Genomic DNA, 19,023 nt, shown 5'->3' with positions numbered 1-19,023 from the left:
AGGAAGAATAATCGGATTGTGGGAGAGTGGAGCAACAGTGGCGAACATCGCTCATCGAATTGGGAGAAGCGCCAAAATGGTAAGGAAGTGGATACGCCGGTGGAAGGAGGAAGGCTCTGTGAAAACGAAGCCTCGAAGTGGGAGGCCACGTGCAACTTCGCCCAGGACAGATGCCCTGATTGTAGAAGCTGCTGAAATGCATCTTATGAGGACATCTGCACGACATACTGAATATCTGGGGCTAAACTGCAATCTCATGACCTTGAGACGCAGACTCCATGAAGCCGGGATTTATTGTCATATCCCAGCATACAAAGGATGACTCACTCCTGCACACAATGAATGTCACCTTGGGTTTGCTTGGAACACCTTCCGCATGACGAAATTATTGGAGAAATGTCATCTTTACTGATGAGGTGTTTCAGTCCGTGGCAGCACGAGTTAGGAATTGCTGGCGGCGGCCTAACACTCGCTATCAGGAGAATCACATACATCACCGAACAATGACTGGCGGTGGCAGTATCTTTCTGGGGATGGATGTGGGCATATGGTCCTGGTGAGCTTGTCAAGATCGATGGCCGCTTCACAGGAGAGAAATACATCGAAATCCTTGAGCAAATGTTCCTTCCAACAGTTCGGGCTATGGCAGTTCCTGCTCCTGGTGTAATAAAGTTGGTCCATGACCAGAGTCCCATCCACAAAAGCCACGTGGTGAGGGAGTGGCTACATGATCACCCTGAAATTGAAGTTATGGATTGGCCATCGAAAGGATGTGGCTTGTACCACGGCTAACAGCGGAGTCCAGTACGTTTTGGCGCCGCTCTTTTGGCGACGATGATTTGGCGCCGCCGTTTTGGCGCTTAATGGTTTTGGCGCTCGTTATTTTGGCGCTAGCCCATTTGGCGCCAGCTTGAAAATTTTCTGACCTATTATATATATATATATATATATATATATATATATATACATATATACTATATATATATATTATATATATAGATAAATAGAATATTATATTATTTTTGACCATGCACTATATATAAACACGTGTATATATAGTATGTGTTATATATATATATATATATATATATATATATATATATATATATATATACATGTGTGTTTATATATAGTGCATGGGTCAAAATAACATAAAAAATAAAAAAATTTCTATTTATTATCGAGCAATACAGTATTAAAATGCTACAAAAATGAAATAAAATTAAATATTTCCCCACAACATGTTAATGCATTCCATAGTTATATGCCAAACCACGTAAGTATATATATATATATATATATATATATATATATATATATATATATATATATATATATATATATATAAATGAACTTTTTTTTATATTTATATTATTTTTGACCCATGCACTATATATAAACAAACGTATATATGTGTATATATATGATATATATATATATATATATATATATATATATATATATATATTGTAATATATATATATATATATATATATATATATATATATATATATAGATATATATATATATATATATACACATGTGTGTTTATATATAGTGCATGGGTCAAAAATAACATAAAAATAAAAAAGTTCTATTTATTTTCAGCAATACAGTATTAAAATGCTACAAAAATGAAATAAAATTAAATATTTCCACCAACATGTTAATGCATTTCATAGTTATATGCCAAACCACGTAAGTATTCCAGTGGTTTCCGTGAATCAAACTGCTGTACTATAGTTAAAATGCGTTCATCAGTCTTAATGTATTTTAAGCGTTTTCGAGCAGGAGGATTCCCAGCCATTAGTTGTTCATAATAAGAATCGCGTCCTTTCTGAATTCTCTTTATGCCATCGATGAATTTCCATATAACTGTGTGGTTCATTCCAAGTTCTGCATAGATTTTCCTGTGCGTAGCTTCAGCATGATTGTTTGTCCTTGCCTCACCTAATATCGTTCGACTATACATATTCCACATTTGCGTAAGGAAAAGTGGTGAACGTCGGCCATTTCTCCTCCTCAGAGGTCTTCCTACATAATTATCTTCGACCCAGTTCATTAACGGCTGGAGTTCATCAGGTAAATATTGCACCAAAGCATCGATTTAAACATCCATGTGAGAAATAGGTACAAAAGATAAAGCAACGATCATTTTGGCTTTTACTGAGAAGTCGGGGTCATTACTATACAAATGTTGGAGCCCAAGTTGTTTCAGGTGCTTATGAATTTTTTTGAGGGAATCTGAAGTGGGCAATACTGCCAGAGCAGCTTGAAAGCTATTATTTTTCAGTGCAAACATTAACAACTGATGACGGCACTTCAAAAGTTTCCTCTGCTTTACGTTTTACGCTTGTTTTAATTTCAGCAACTTCCACATTTACTGCCGACACACCGTGTGAATGTCCATTTACTTCTTTCACTACTTCCTGGTTCTTAGTATGAATACGCCCTTTACACTCATTTTTTGATTCACACCTCCAAAACTTGAGAGAAGTATCGATTTTGCTACATTTGTCAAACACATACATATATCCGTTGTGTGAAAATTTTGGTTTGCCTCTATTACTTAAGATTTTTTTCGGCCATTTAAGGTATGGGCTGTACAAGAAACTAAAGAAAAGCGTTTTCCAATATAAAAAGACTTGAATATCGTAACAACTAGTTTACTATTACAATTCTCAAATCAGACAAGCCTTTGGTGTAATGAGATGATCACTAAACGAGACACTGGTAAAATTATATGATAACTAAACAAGATTTGAATATCGTAATAACTGGTTTAATATTACAATTCTCAAATCAGACGAGCCTTTGGTGTAATGAGGTGATCACTAAACGAGACACAAATTTGGGGATGGTTTGTTTCTTGGCGCCAAATCAGCTCATCGCCAAAACAATGAGTGCCAAACTGTCTATCACTAAAATGCGGCGCCAAATCGTCAGCGACAAAGAGTCGGCGCCAAATCGTCCTGTTCCGTTCAGCGTACCCACCAGGCATTAGAAGCTCAAGTCAATGACCTGTGGGAGGGTGTTCGTCGACGTCCCCACCTGTGTATGAATCTTGTAGATTCCATACCTGATCGTCTATGTAAGGTCACAGATGCAGATGGAGGTTGGACATCCTACTCATTGTATATTATCATACTAATAATAATGATAAAATATTGACACTAGCTCATGTGTTTTTAGTTATGTTCCTTTTACTTGATTACCAGTTAATGCTAATGTTTTGGAAGATCAAAGGTTTAAAGTGAAAAATAATATTTATAGTATCTCAAAATTAAATGAAAACAAAATGTGATATTGGTTCAAAGTTATCTGCCAGATTATCGGAAAAATGTGATGATTTTTTAGTTTAACATTTAGTCAAACTGAAATAAGCCTTAAATTTTGAATATAGAAGGCTTTGTAAATATCACAAATTTTAGTTTATTTTGAAATAAGAAAGGGAATTACAAAACATGCGCTTCATTCCAAGAAAGGAAGGAAAACAGATTAAGATGATAAAGTTGTGACAGAATAAGAGCACAGCAGTTAAGAAACTAAGGCTGGAATATTGAAAGGGGGTCCAAAAGGTAGAAGAAGTAAGCCCTGATAGAATTAGTGGAGCTAAAAGCTGCAGCTTACGAATGGCCATATACTAGGCAACTTAACTCGCCAATGCAAAGGTAGAAGCTAATGGTTCCTAACCCTCCCTAAGACAGGAACTGGTCAAGGAATAGCAAGGACCACGGCAGTTGACTTCGCAGGAAGGAAAAGTTAAATTCCTACAATAACATATTAACTCTTTTACACATTAGAATTAGCTATAACTACATCGGCACTAGAAAACTACTTTGCCTCATTACAAGGGCTGATACTGTTGTTGACATCTCTAGCAATAAAGAAAACTGTAAATGATCGAGTTCAACGTTTTATCATATCCTTTTCATATTATTATCACTTACTCTTTCTCATTCTTCTGGTCCTTTTCATTTCTTGATCAGGTTTTCCTGTACAGTACCTGTATTCTGGTCAGCTCTTCAGTGATTGGCTTACTATTTGTTTTTCATTTTTTCTTGTTTATTTCAGACGATATTCGAAGCACTCTTCAAATGTTCCATTCGATTTCTTTTCGTTTCATCACCATTTTCATTATTCCTTAGCCACTTTGCTATTCTTAATATATTGATCTAACAACTGCCGTGTTGATCTGATTTCGTTCCTCCCATCTTTTGTGTCCTCGGTACCTCCCTCCCTCCCTTCACTTTTCCTATTGCTTGAAGGCTGTCTTTTGTCTCTCTTATAGACCGTCGTACTTCTTGATTCTCTCTCCATGTATCGATGCCCTGTCTACTGTGTAACCTGCATTCTCTTTTTATGGTATACTTACAGACACTTTTTTTTTTTTTTTATATTCATCTTTCAGTTTCCATGATTCTCGTGCGGTCTTTTTCTTCATCCTATGTCAGTCACTCATCAAGAGTAATGTACAATGTAATAAGGATTCCCTCCCTGGTAAAACAACAGAAACCTTTTTAGTGCTGTTTGTGCTTCGCATAGTAAAATAATTTCGTTTAAATGTTCACTACTGTATGTTATAAACTCTCTCTGGGTTGCTTAAACTGCTTCTCCCTCTGCCTCATTTGGTCTTCCTGATTTTGGTCAGTATAACGTGATCACTTGTTTTCTCTCCAATATCATCTTCAATATTCTTTAGTTTATTTGCTCCCCGCTATCACATCTACATTTTCCATTTAGAAGTGCTAATACAACAACGGTTGATTGATGCTTTGGTATAAAAATGTCAGTGATTTTGTTAAACTCTTCAAGAAAGAATGGTGGTTCTAAAAGGTCTGTTCAGTAAGCAGATGTATGGTGCCTTCAGCAATCATGGGAAATAGAAGTTTTGTCACTTTGAAAAGAAATATCAACCACTGTCAATTGAATGTTTGTTCCCATCGTGTGGTAGATTGGCATGCAAACTTAAGAAGGGATTAATCAATCGATATTTCTAAAGTTTACCAATGTCGTAAAATTCTTGTATAAGGTTTCTCTTTGGCCGTATCCTTGATATATAATATATATATATATATATATAATATATATATATATATACTATATATACATATACATATACATATACAATACATACATATATATACATATACATATACATATACATATACATATACATATACATATACATATACATATACATACATATATATATATATATATATATATATATATATATATATATATATATATATATATATATATATATTTATTTTAGGTTATGGTGCGTTTTCCATTTCATGAGCACATGCTGTTTGTGGTAGAGCGACAGATTGTTTGTTGATCGGCGTCAAGTTGATCATCGGGAGGAAGAAACTTTGCCGATCCCAATACTCAACTTTCGCTTCCTTATTTCGTCATCCATTTCAATTTTTCCTGGCGCCTTAGTAGCGTGGTTGGTATGGTGTTGGTGTCCCACCTCGGTGGTCGCGAGTTCGATTCTCGGCCATTCCACTGAGGAGTGAGAGATGTGTATTTCTGGTGATAGCTATAAGTTCACTCTCGACGTGGTTCGGAAGTCAACGTAAAGCTGTTGGTCCCGTTGCTGAATAACCACTGGTTCCGTGCAACGTAAAAAACACCATACAAACAAACAATTTTTCCAATCCTTAGCGCTGAAATCTTCAGTTTAGAGTAAGCTATACTTTGGATTGTTGTCACCATTGACATTCTTTCTCTTGAGTTCTGTTCACTTCATTTTCTGTTTGAGATAAACTGTTCTCTTCCGCATAACGTTTATCTCGATCCGGTCTCTTCATGCATTTTAACAAGGCCGCATATCCCTCTTTTACATTCGCACTAGTTCTTGTCCCCTTCAAAGGAAATGCAAGCAAATGAAGTCAATTCCTCTAGTGTTATTTACCCATCATTCTCCCATTCCGTTCCATTCAGCATCAAAACAAAATTTCACTCACTCTGAGTGACTCATTCTCTACATAGTTAAAGAAGAGTGCTTCACTCATCAGTTAAAGAAGCCTGGTCTACTGGGAATAATTAAAACAAGATATTAAGGAACGTGTTACATTCCTCTAACCGGACTTGATTGGTTGATTGTGGACTTGATTGAGTGTCTGAACCATTGATCGACCTAAAATTATTAAAAGAGCTTTAACTGAGAAAGGACGAGAGAAAACTAAGGCTGGGTTCTTTGTGTAGTTGGAAAGAATGTCGTGGAAGTTAGTGTTAAGCATTTTGTTGGAAGTGTGAGTCAAGAAAGTGGAATACTTGCCCGATTCTGTGCAGAGTGGTGGTGATCAAGTGAAAATGAAAATGCTCGTCAGCATGTGTACAGAACTAGCATTAGGAGAGTTTTCGATAATTTGACGGCCAGTTGTGTTAAAGGAATGAACGTTAAACGCGATATGAACCAAAAGTCTGCATTGTCAACTGTGATTAATCGAAGGATTAAAATAAAACCATGGGAAAGCCTTACTTTTCAAATTACTTGTTCTCGTTAATTTTTTTTTGCTGTTTAGTCAATACATCCATAACTTATATTTTAGTCATTATAGCTATTAGAATGAAGGGCCTCTTACTTCTAGTATGAGAAGCAAATTCAGTAGAAAAGTTCTTCTATTCCTATCTTAGTAATCAAAGAATTATCATTCTGTGAAGAATCTTACAGTAGTGTAAAAGTAATAATTATATAGATTAATGTCTGCTTGCAGTGTACTTGTATGTTCTGCCACCATTATTTATTATATAATAGTTCTCTCTCTCTTTCTCTCTCTAAAGGTGTTTAGCCTGTAATGGCCAATGATTTGGGTGTTTAAGCGTAGTTTGCGGTAAAATGTAAGAATCATTACTCGAATGAATCACGGAAGGCCTGATTCTAATGAAGGGACTGGACTAACATAGACTGAGAGGGCCAAGATGTTTCTATGGGTTTTTTTTAGCAATAATGTTGTTTTCCTCCACCCGAATTGAAAGGGCAAAATTTTGGTCCCCATTTGAAAACACACATTGTCTAACATGTCATTATGATGCATTAAATTCCTGCATATAATTGAATCCATTTTAATCGAATGGTGAAGGAAATTTATCTTGAAAAGATTCATTGACCATAATTGTCGACGACTTATTCCATCAGTTGAAATCGTACTTGTATCTCTCGATCAACATCACCGTAATCGCCTATGCTTAGTATTAGAAATACCTATTGTTCCATTTCCAATTTAATAGAGGTCGAAGCAGCTACATAACTGAATTATCCTCCGTAACGTTTCAGTAATGTTACCTTAAGCAAAGACACGACGAGCATTGCCCGTAAATCTCTCGCTTTTAAAGTGTTACCAGATGAAACAATCCAAGGCAGGCAGTAGTCACAGGTAGGATAATCTATGATTTGGACCACAACCGTGATCGCCATCCACTTGCAAAATTGGTAATCTGTAGATCGCTATTTAGCAACTTTGCTTTGCTTCTTAAATCAAGTGTTTATCCTATGCATACATGTATGTAGGGAGTTTTGAGTAGAGTCAAGGCTCTGTCACAAAGTATATATGGCCAACATTGTTGAACACACACGCATTATTAATAACTTAATTGAATTTCCAATTCAGCGAACACGTAGTACGTAATAAGTTGCGAAATATCTCCCACTGTTAGTATGGTAGTTGTGGCAAAGGGTTTGAATTAGAAATTGTATTTGTTAATTCTCGTAGTTTACTGTTCATGTTAATTTGTACGCTAAGGGCGTGGTATGCTTCGGAATCTTAAGGCCTGTCCACGCGACCGGGCCTGATCGGCAGACCTTCCTTCTAACGGGCACACTTGACGGGCAAACCGTCAAATTGGCCGATGGGTCTTGTAGCAAAATCGCCATGGTGGTGCCCGATGGCTTGAGCTTCGACCCTGGCAGACTTACGTTAACCACATACATTTCTTTTACTGAGCCATTCTTTGCACCATATTCTCTTCTTTTTCATCACATACAAAGCAATATCTTCTTTGCGGTAGGCACCATGTTTATCCTACCGCACTGAACACGCTACTAGCATCGTCGGGCACGCCCACCTCTCCATCGCCTCACCCGTGTGGACAACATTCACGGGTGAGCCCGCCCGTCAACCCCGGAGCACGCCGATCAGGCCCGCTCGTGTGGACAGGCCTTTAAGAGTCCTGTTTGCAAAATTACCGTATAAAACAGATACTGAGAAAGAAATTATAGTTTGTGTACAGTAAATCATTTAGTCAGCATTGAGTAAGGATAATTGCCTTATCTCCATCACATAGAAGTAGTTGACCAGTTTCATTGACCAATATTTGTCGATGACGTTTGATTCCAAAAGTTGAAGTCGTACTTGTTTCTCGTTCAACATCGCCCACGCTTAGTTTTCAAAATAACTATTGGAAGTTCCGGTTCCGATTTCGTAGAGAGGTCTTAGCAGGTACATAACTGATTTATCCCCGGTAACGTTTCAGACTCCTATATAATCTGCCGACGTCTGTTTAGCAACTTTCCTTTGTTTCCTAAATCAGCGTTTATCCCAAGCATACATGTAGGTACGTATCTTATTGTAGTCAAGTCTTGTTCATGATATGCTCTGTTATACTTTCATGTTATATGCTACTGAATCATAAGAGCTTTGTCTGTAAAAATACCGTATAACAGTTTGTAAGGTTAAAGAAAGGGAAGTTGAATAGTAGTTCAATTATTCTCCAGAATAAAGAAGTAAAGTTGAATAGTAGTTCAATTATTCTCCAGAATGAAGAAGTAAAGTTGAATAATAGTTCAATTATTCTCCAGCATAAAGAAGTAAAGTCGAATAGTAGTTCAATTATTCTCCAGCATAAAGAAGTTCAATTGTAGTAATGTGGATTTTTGCAGGTGAAGCCAGGAGTGCTACCTTTCGAAGGACTGTGTGGAGAATCAAAAGGCCGTCTAGATCCCCAGGGAAGTTAGTAAACAGGACTATGGAATCTTCATCCATATACCGATGGACGTGGTGGAATTCCAAGGCAATACCTGCCGGCTAGCCATATCTAATAGCGTTTTCGCACTTCATAAATCTGTGTTTATCCCAAGCATATACGATCAACCGTCAGCATATATTGAAGTTGTAATGTTGCCCATAGACAGACGAGGAGGAGAAAACACGAGCCGTCTTATCAACGCCCCCGGCCCCCGCCACCACCCGTGTGAGGGTGTTGACTGGAAATTGCCTTTATCCCGACAGACGAGGAGGAGAAAACACGGGCCATCTTCCAACGCCCCCATGGTCCCCGACACTGGTGTTCACTGGAAATTGCTTTGTCTACAAAAATTCAACAACTTTGGACTTGGACTAGTTGGCAACTCTGGTAGCTTTGAGTGTTCAGCAAGCTCAAAATCAGATTTCTTGGAATTTGGTACAAAATCTTTGGATGCATCATATCAAATATTCAATTGTTTCAGTCAATTTCCCTTCTCTTGCAGGCAATTAAAGAACGTCAACGGCTATTTGATAAATTTTATTGCATTAAAAAAGTACTTTTCACAGCTTTGGTAAAAAAAAAATGCAACCACAATTTAGAGAAATCTGTAACCGCTGCCGTCCCGGCTTGATGATATTACATTTCAACGTCGATCTTCACCATTTCAGTTCTTTTGTCGGCGATCCTCTTGTAAATAAATCACCACCACCTCCAACAGTTCCTTTGGTCGGCGATCCTCTTGACCAGGCTGATCTTTCCCTCGGTTCTCTCTCTTCAGCCTGTAAAATAAAAAGGCAACTACCAAACTATGTAAGGCAAAATTCATATGGTATCTGCAACTTTAAACTGCAAGGCATTATATAAGGCAAAATTAATATGGTATCTGCGACTTGAAACTGTACAAGGCACTATATAAGGCAAAATTCATGTTATCTGCTGAAATTACAAGGCACTATATATGGCAAAATTAATATGGTATCTGCAACTAAATTAATATGGTATCTGTAACTTTAAATTAATATAGTATCTGCAACCTGAAATTAATATGGTTTCTGCAACTAAATTAATATACTATCTGCAACTTGAAACTGTACAAGGCAAAATTAATATGGAATCTGCAACTTGAAACTGTACAAGGGACTATATAATGCAAAATTAATATGGTATCAGTAACTTGAAGCTTTTTGTACAAGGCAAAATTACTTTAAAAAAAGACAAAGAAAATTTTTTTTTTACTTGAAACCGGATAAAATCAAGACCTTCTCTTCATCGAGTATCCATCTGTTACAAAAGTATTGGAAGGCATCCCTCCCCTGCCAAGCTTCAAGTTCATTTCGACCAACAGATTAAGACTCAACAAAGAGAAGCTTGTATTTTATGCTGTTTATCATACTATTTTCTTTCTTGATCCATTATGTTTTGCAGTTACATGTTACTACAAGTAATTATATAGCACAAAGAGTTGATAATTCTTATCCAAAATAATCTGAATTAACTCTGAAGAAAAACATTTTAACTAAACGTTACACACAGATTGGACATCTCGCAAAAACTCCTACCAATTGAAACGTATGGGATGACGTAAAAAGCCTCTTACACCAACATAAGGACTGTTGCAAGTTCGTCAATGGGTCCAGACCGGCTATTACTCGTATATGTATACTCGAACACCATTTCAAAAATACAGTGAGACTAGCAAAAGCCAGACGGCTATTAAATAAATTTCTTACAACTATACCGTTATATGAATGCAAAAGACTCCTTTATAACATAGTTCACAAAATCACGCTTCGCAGGCTTTTTAAATAGCAGAGGACTGGACTAAGATGGAAAAAAAAAACTGCATAAAGCTGAGCTTAAAGCCAATACACACTACACACTATAAACCTATTAACACCGGAAAAAGGATAGAGAGAGAGAGAGAGAGAGAGAGAGAGAGAGAGAGAGAGAGAGAGAGAGAGAGAGAGAGAGAGAGAGAGAGATTCAGAAGCCGCTTACCGATGTACAGGTACATGAATTTAGTTAGCTGTCCGCAAAAGAGATCATGGAATCCATCATCATCATGTAAACCCTAAAATTTAGGACAATCCGAGTACCACCACTACCATCATTAGAGGACCCCAATTCCAGGCTAGAGAGAACCAAAGCAGAACGTCGTTCTGCAATGGTAAAGGCTCAAATAAAAAAAACAACAGTAAAATGTTCAAACGCACTGTTAAAAGCACTATAAGTGTAAGCATATCCAGTTGGCGAAGGCCGCTAACGCCTCCCCCATATATATATAATATATATAAAAGGAGTTATTCAGATTTGCAACAAAGCAACAGTAGTGAAAGCAGCAGCAAGTAAAACATCTCCAGTTACATCTAGAATGTGTCTACCTTTGTACTTAATTCGGCCAGGGACTTGCAAGTCAACCTTACCTAGCACTTTCGAGTTAATGTGTCTAGTCAATGGACTATAAGCCCCCAGAGGGAAACGATCTTAAAATTTCAAATCCAAATAATCCCTAATCATAGTTATAAAACTTCATCTGGACTAATGATTCATTTCCTCATTCTTGAAAGCAGATGAAATAGAATCTCTATACAATGTCTAATGATCACCCTACATGCATTCACATATTGCACGTTAACACAGGAAAATGACGAAGCATTGAATTTGATACAAAATCTAAACGCAATCAAACAAAGCATTTCCACGCGATATTTAAGGTCGTTTACAGTTTCACGGTAATCAGTAACAGGACCAATTGTTAAAACATAAATTATTGGATATACTGCTGGTGAACAAAGCTGCAATATTACATGATCCATAAGCATACCTTATATACTAGCATGCCTTGTGTCTTAACTAAGCAAGCACTCACACACGAACGAACGAACGAACGAGAGAGAGAGAAAGAACATTATGAAATTTTACATAAGACCAAAAGAAAGACATCCCAAATCTTTATTGAATTGAGCTTTTCCTCTGCCCCTAACTACAATTGTAAGTTGAAGAATGACGGGTGAGACATGTAGAAAGTCTTGTGGAATAAAACATAAGATTCAATATATTGATGAAATGACTACCAAAGCTGAAGGAAACATCATAGGTGTCTGTACCTTGCCCAGATCCGGATGAAATAAGAAGGGGAGAGACTCGCCTAAATTCATCATTATGAGCATCATGATTATTCCAATTATCCAAGTGGGTGGACTACACTGGAGACCCCTAAGCATCCATTAGGTTTGTTCAATACTTGGGCAACAAGTTATAGAGTCCTGTATGAGAGGCAACGGTGCGAACTCTGCCGACTTGAAAATATGCCCAAGATAAAAAAAAAACTTTTGAAAAATATTGATCTAGTTTTAGCAAATCTTGGTTGATTGCCTACGGATATTCTATTTGCTACTGCCATTCTGAGGCTAGGTAAGGATTTTAAACAAGCCCAACTTAAAAGGAGGGTAGCCGATGAGCGCATGATTGTAGTGAGTGGCAGTTGGGGAACCTAGATTGCATCAAATTTCGATTTCATGACTAATGATACGTTCTATACACGAAGAAACTTGGGAAAGTTGATTAACAAGGCCTAATCCGTATATTGTTGACCGCTAGGTAACGATCATAAAAAAATTTATTAAAATTCCAATCGAAATTCTTTAAAACATGCCGGCTGAAAACCTTAACATGTTATCACGAATCAGATACTATAGTGGCTCAAAGGTAAGGAACCCGGCACTGCCTTGGATTTGGTTTGTACTTGCAGGGGCCGAGAAGCCAGAATAACGAGAGTTTGGACGCTGCTAGATGGAAGTTCGAAGCACAAATGGCAGGACAGAGATGGACGAATGGGCATTCAGGCAGAATTAAAACTTGACTAATTGATAATAATACTATATATATATATATATATATATATATATATAATATATATATATATATATATATATATATAGACAGACAGACAGACAGACAGACAGACACAGACAGACAGACAGACAGACAGACAGACAGACAGCCAGCTTACCTACTATATGTGTACAGAATAGGTAAAATTAAAATGTTCAGAAAAAGTAAAAAAAAAAAAAAAAATTCTACAAGAATTATACTGGTCACACTGTAATAGATAACCATCTGTTAAAACCGAGAATTTAAGTCAGTCGAGGAATACAACCAATACCACAGGTGCACACTAAGTGCAAGCTAACGACAACCAATGCAGAACGTCTTACAATTTCAAATGCTTAAGTAAAAAGTTTTTGCAACTGGAGATCCAAACGAGCTGTCAAAATGTCACTATAGAGTGAGCGTAGCCAGCATGAAATGTATTGACCGAAATCCCCCCCTAAAAGTCCTCCTTGATAAACAATTACCATCAACTGTCATGAGTAGGACAAGGCAAGCATCGGTCTCTATGCAAACAAGAGTGGGGCATTCAGTGAAGGCTGTTAACGCCTCCGCCATATAAAAACACCACGAGTTACTCAAATTTGCAACGAGGTAACAGTCTAGTGACAGCAGCAGTGGGTGAACTAGAGGCTTGATCAGCTTAACACCTCTCTCCTTGAACAGCTAGGCGTTCCAAGTCTACCTTTGTACTAAGATTGACTGAAATCCCTTCAATATAGACGTACCAACAGAAAAACCAAACCCAGGCTTCGGTAGTAATGGACACATATATATATATATATATATATATATATATATATATATATATATATATATGTGTGTGTGTGTGTGTGTGTGTGTGTGTGTGTGTGTGTGTGTGTGTGTGTGTGTGTGTGTGTGTGTATGCATGCTGTATGTATGTATGTATATACATACATATATAAATTTATATATAGTACATATACATATATATATAATAATATATATATATATATATAATATATATTTACGCACATTATATATATATATATATATATATATATATATATATATATATATATATATATATATATAATGTTGGAAGATATCCAAAAAGATGGATTTCCTCAGCTTGTGATATTTGAGGTGTTCGTATTTTGGCGAAATCAATAACAGGACCAGTTATTAAAAAGCTTCGGGCATAATACACTGCTTGTGAACGAAACTTCAATGTTTTATGTTTTATACATAAATCTTACATATAACTCCAAGGTACACGCACACGCTACCAGCCCCATAAAATCATGAGAGTTGAGGCTTAATACGGACTAAATAACTCACCCTTTAGGAGAACTGTATAAATAAAAGGGGATAACATACTCTCAAAACTTCGCACAAATCGGTTACACGAGATTTTTTTTAGTCTTAAACTTGCACCACCTCTCCGGAAACGTAGGTTACCTTGTCGAGGCACTCTGTGCCAGGTCGAGGTCTAATCGAGGATTGTATTGGCGTTGCTTGAATGAGCAGAGAGAGATTAAATTACCTCAGTCATTAAGTTCAACACCTGAGGATTCGGTCAGCGCTAAAATAACTCCCCCCCCCTCACCCTCCCCCTTTCCACACAGTGAATGATGACCTCCCGTGATATTTACAGCCTATGACTTTATGTAAAAGGAAAATCTGACTATTTAATGTCAATGAACTTTTCTTCTATTCACAAAATACATAACACTGACCGCGCGTTTTACTCAAAGATGCTTAAGAAAACGCCTTCAGGGTCATTAAACGGTCTTCGCAATGGTTGGTGCCTGGAGAAATAAACCAATATATGAAATTTATTCTTACACAATACGCCAAACCAATCTACGAACCAAAAGAAAACTTCAATCTACTTCTCTATTAGGAATTATTTGCAGCCGAAATATTCAACAAACCTCCAAGTTGTGGCCTCAGATTAGTCACAATTCTACCTTGACCAATAGCCTCCTGAGACGCCTGTGCAACCAATAGAGAGAGAGAGAGAGAGAGAGAGAGAGAGAGAGAGAGAGAGAGAGATGTAGTACCCACTAAACTTTGAATTCTAAACAAGGAACTATGAGAGGTGCATCAGATGACAGAACCCGTTTGCAGTAAACGTTATTGATTCGTTAGTTGATCTAGCTGCGATTATGATGATCACATTTCCTTCGTCATATCCAGAGCCTACCCGTTGCATAATTAGTTTTAGTTTCTGGTGATACCCTGATAAAGTAACTACTCTAATAGAGCTTTTCATATATTCCTGTACGGATACAGCAGTGAATAAATACATAAGTAAAATGAGTCAAATAACGATTTCGTCTCTGATACCGAAAACTTACTTTATACCAAGTCACAGCTGTATAATCATATGACGGCGTAAGAGGATTACTTTTAAAGCATTTTCGCATCATACGAAAAACAAACACACACTACAATTTTGTTATAGTTGTTCAATTCAACCCATTTGAGAGAGAGAGAGAGAGGAGGGGTTAAACAGCGTATTGATGGTAACTATAGGTCACTGTACTATGTACCTTTAAAACTAAAATGTTTTCACCTGGATGCATATGTATACTCAGACTAACCATTTCCTTAATGTCATTCTAGTTAACGCAAAACCAACCATCACCAATAAAAATTTGAAACCAACTTAATCATTATTATTATGGTAGCCTAAGCCTAAGAGACCTCTTATGTTATTTCAGGCAGAGTCTCCCGAGACCCGCCAAAAATATTTGGTCTTCAGTGGAAAGTAACAATTGGAGAGACTGGTCAGTAGGACCGCCAGGAGGCGGCCCATGACAGCGTCCCACCAAAGAACTGAAAATCACGACGCCGACAGCTAAGAAGATATATGCAACTGAGGACGAGACGCTGCAAAGTGCCTCTGGTAGGTAAATCCCAACCCCACAGAAGGTTCCTTCTCCTCCAATGGTCATTGCTATCTTTCAACAGAATCCAATGCAAACAACGTCGCCAACAAACTGGTAATATTACATCAAAAATTATTAGATTCTTTGGAGGAAATAATTATTGTTAAAACTATAATATGTATGATACATTCCCAAATACTCTTGTCGCAACAAATTCTGTTCGTGATAATGTCGATCTAACCAAAAATCATCAAGTTTCATTTATGAACTAAGATCGGTAATTCTAAAGAATAGTTCCGCACGGACTACAAGAAACGTAACCGCTGATACGAAATCCACTAGGGATTGGGGTGTCCAATGTATTTCGCTGTGTTTAGTACTGGCCCTTGGGGGTTAATTATAGTCGCCGGAATAAAGATTGCTTAAAAGTTCAGGAGGTAAAACTGCATAGAAAAACCGCAACTGCCACAATCTAGGCCGCCGCGGAATAGTAATATAGATCTACCCAAGATCTGTATAGGGACTTATTTTACGTGGTATAAATCGGTGTGGCCGTTAATCTTACTCTACGATTAAACAGCTCCCTCGGTAACCATGGTCAACGAAAATAACGGGAAATACTCGAAACAACAAAATACTACCTTCTAAATCTGTCAAAAGGGCGTTCAATAATTACTAAACACTTTACCTAAGAAATCGAGACCTACCCCCACAAACGCAAGGAAAGAGACTAAAATAGTGTACACAATATTTGCTAAGCATGAGATTATTGGGCCATTAATAGATATTTGCCACCTTACCCAATTTCTGCTAATCACAGATTGAACACTTCACGTTTTCATTACAAATTTATCGCTTTATTCCACGATTGCAAATTCATGCCACTAACGGAGTTTTCAAACATATTGCAACCTAAGTTAATCACAACTGATCACCTGGAATCGCTTTTCATCCCATCCCAAAATAAGACCGATTCTCGACAATCACTGTACTAGTTGTAACACTGGGATTCTTACTTAAACAATTTTAAATGCCTATTCTAACTAACCTTCATCAGATATTAGCCAAAATTGCGTAAAACTGCTGACACGAAAAGGGTACTTACGGAATTTTGCCTAAACAAACATTTCTAATACACAGCTAAAAAATACTGTCAGCGTTCACTAGACGGCTGCCTGAGGACTGTCACTGTTCTTGAAATCAACCAAGATTTTTCTCTTGGCCAATCAGAGACCTCCACCAAACCTAACAAAGAAGCCATATCTATCGCCTTCTCTAATAGGCTGAGGCTATGAGCTTTGGCCAATGGAAGGAGAGTCTTTGAAAGCGATTTCCCTAATGGCTGGTGGGACTCGACACGACTTCCAAATAACTTTTCTTTTTGAATGGTCATTGTCTACTTCAGTATCAAACGAATATTCCGTAAATAGAATGGACAGAGTGAGATACTTAAAAATATTAATTCATAAATTGATTAATACAGCAAAAGAAATTAATCATTTGTAACAGTTCTGTAAACAAGAGCATAATGCAGGAGATGGAAGAGATAGAACTCAACTGTACATTGGATAATGTGCTGGCAGTCATTACGAGTAAACCTATTCGACCTGGGAGCACCCATTCTTTTTTTTTTTTTGGGGGGGGGGGGGGGGGGGGGGGGGTTGGGGGGGGGGGGGGGGATGTGGGAGATTGGGAATGAAAATAAATTATTCATGCGTGATCACTTTTACTTTCTGCAATACACAAGCTTCCCATTGTCCTCTCACCACTATCTAGCATACTAATACTAATATGTACGTATATATATATATAGGTTATATATATATATATATATATATATATATTCATATATATTACTATATATATGTGTGTATATATTATATGTTATATTGTATATATATATATATATAGATATATATATCTATAATATATATATATATATATATATATATATCTATATATATATATATATCTATATATATATATATATATATATATATATATGTCTGCGTGCATGTATGCATGTATATTACGTGTGTATGTGTATGTATTGGCCAACAAATTGCTGGCATTAATTTTTCGTTGGCGTATGCCACAAGCCTTACAATTACTGAAATCTGTTCATGTCAGATGATTTGATTCTAATAAGCACAGTCAAGTAAATTGCTGCCTCATGTATGCTTTCGAAAGGAGATCATATGACGCGAAGAATCTCACTATCATATCACCTCTCTTTTGGACGTCATATATTAAATGAAAAAAGCATTCGGAAAGATTAGTGAGTACTCCGCGTTGGGGATAATGGGCTAATGGAAAAAATACTACGTATAAACCGAGACAATGATAGGGAATGAATAAGTGAGATTATTATAGCGACAAAAAATATCGAGGAGACTCTCGGAGAGGATTGTCTCAATGTCGTTCTGCTGTAACAATGCGTCGTCGTTACTGAAGGAGACGGCTATGGCGTGGACGTATTATATTACTCTGCCACTCATAAGGATTTTATGGAATGTGCCATGGAGCGTCAGATAAGAAGTAATAAAGGAATCAATTAAGAAAGGTGAGGCCCCAGAGAAGGGACAGCGCTGGGTGCTAACTTGTTTTGTATTGGTTGTCATCATCATTAACTCCTATTTATGCAACTCTTTACAATCTTCTTAAATTTATACTACACCTATTTTCATTCTCTTCCAGAGCCTGACCTCTGAAGTTATCTTTCCCTTCCGTGAATTGAGAAACTGATTAAATATTTTTTTTAGTAAAACTCTATTATCAGATAATTAATACCTCCTTTGCTTGAACAGCAAGTTATTAAAACTTTCATAATCCCTCATCGTTCCGAAACTGATTCCAGTTAAGTTCCAAATTTCCAAGAAGCTGGAAAAAAAGTCTGTCGGATTTTCGAGTTCGCTGACCAAATTTAGTTAATCCTATTCCAGGGTTCGATCAAAGCAATTCCCATAAGAAACTCAACCCAACGCTCTCTGTCCTGTCTCTGTCTCTCTCTCTCTCTCTCTATCTCTCTCTCTCTCTCTCTCGAACCTTCGTACAGTTACTGACGAGTTGCCTAGTAACATTTCCAGTCACTCTTACACTAGCACTATTTAATATAAGTTCACGGGCCTATCTTTCTGAAACCATCCTCAACATTTCTCTTGTATTAGGAAGCACCTAAAAGAACATTCATAAAAAAAACGAACCAAACCAGAACCTCCTTGGTGGAGGAAGCGACGTCACATGCAATTCTTTCTGAGTTCTTCTCTACCAATTCTCTTTTACCCAGAAGAACACAATT

The 19,023-nt window shown here is 37.0% G+C and overlaps 1 long non-coding RNA gene across 1 annotated transcript; it reads right to left on the bottom strand.

The window, feature by feature from the left end:
• Window positions 1-9,498: 9,498 nt before the first annotated feature.
• LOC135222212 (uncharacterized) lies at window positions 9,499-16,950 on the bottom strand. Its single transcript, XR_010316218.1, has 2 exons — window positions 16,831-16,950; window positions 9,499-9,755 (listed from the first exon to the last, which is right to left on the bottom strand). It is a non-coding gene; the product is annotated as an uncharacterized LOC135222212 (long non-coding RNA).
• Between the last annotated feature and the right edge of the window lie 2,073 nt (window positions 16,951-19,023).

This window comes from Macrobrachium nipponense, chromosome 3, assembly GCF_015104395.2.
Source record: "Macrobrachium nipponense isolate FS-2020 chromosome 3, ASM1510439v2, whole genome shotgun sequence".
In the NCBI taxonomy this organism is placed as follows: Eukaryota; Metazoa; Arthropoda; class Malacostraca; order Decapoda; family Palaemonidae; genus Macrobrachium; species Macrobrachium nipponense.
Note: the sequence above shows the minus strand (reverse complement) of the source record. Positions and strands in the feature narration are given on the sequence as shown.